Source organism: Hipposideros armiger, unplaced genomic scaffold (genome assembly GCF_001890085.2).
Source record: "Hipposideros armiger isolate ML-2016 unplaced genomic scaffold, ASM189008v1 scaffold_728, whole genome shotgun sequence".
NCBI lineage: Eukaryota > Metazoa > Chordata > Mammalia > Chiroptera > Hipposideridae > Hipposideros > Hipposideros armiger.
This window is the reverse complement of record NW_017732078.1, coordinates 75,965-76,969: the sequence shown is the minus strand read 5'-3', so window position 1 is coordinate 76,969 and position 1,005 is coordinate 75,965. Positions and strand designations below refer to the sequence as shown.

At 26.7% G+C, this 1,005-nt stretch overlaps 1 protein-coding gene across 1 annotated transcript in view; it reads right to left on the bottom strand.

Moving 5' to 3' along the window:
- TRIQK (triple QxxK/R motif containing) overlaps positions 1 to 1,005 on the bottom strand; it is a 65,505-nt gene that overhangs the window by 918 nt on the left and 63,582 nt on the right. The window lies entirely within an intron of this gene.

The window sequence follows — 1,005 nt, the reverse complement described above, 5'->3', positions numbered from 1 at the left end:
CAACCTTATTATGGATGAAATACATCAAAACCTAAAATTTAAGTTTAATTTATAGAAGCTTACTTCTGAAGCATATCTAAAGCATAATTTGCTCTACTGAGTTATCATTGACTATAAATTTTAGAATCTGGAAAATATAGTGCTGTAGTATTCACATACATAAAAACAATATAATGAAAATTTAATTTTATTTTAATTGGGAATGAAGATGTATACTAAGTTATAAACATTGAATATGGTTTATATTCACTGAATATGGTTTATAACAATACTAAGATAAAAATAGCATATTTGGTTTACTAGAAAAGAGCAATGTATCTGTTCTACTGTAAATGTAATGCCAGTTGTCTTGATCTTAAAGAAAACCAGGATGAAACCTATATATGTCCCAATACAACCAATGATCATGAATGCTAAATGTTGATGAATATTGTAATTTTAAAGTTTTATTTATTAAATGCAAATAATTTTGATAATCTACTACATGTAAAAACTGTGCCAAAATCTGAGAGGACTAAAAAATATTAACTTAAATTTTAACATGCATTTACTAAATATGTGCAGATCACTACATTATTGGAATTACAGAAATGAAAAAGAACATATTCTCAGTATCTTGCAATCATTCGCTTGGGTGGGAGTATTCTTTCCATCTTTATGAAAAATTTACAAGACAGAAAACCTTCAACTATTTTACCACCTTAAATCAACAACAAATCCTATGCTGGTACTAAGATAGGCTTTTTATTTGTTCTGAAAGAAATTCTAGACGAAGTTATATTTTTATAACAACTCCTCACAAATGAATTTTATATATTTTTATTTTGCCTGCAAAGTAAGAACCAGCAAACCTTCAAGCTTCATTCACATAGGCTATATGTTAAATCTGCTGAATTAGTTGAAATTTATTCTGCAAAATATGTTAACAAATAGATTCTAACATTCTGAAAAGTCATTATAATTTTTTGCTTTTGTCTTCTGAATTACTCTAAGCAGTCAATTATT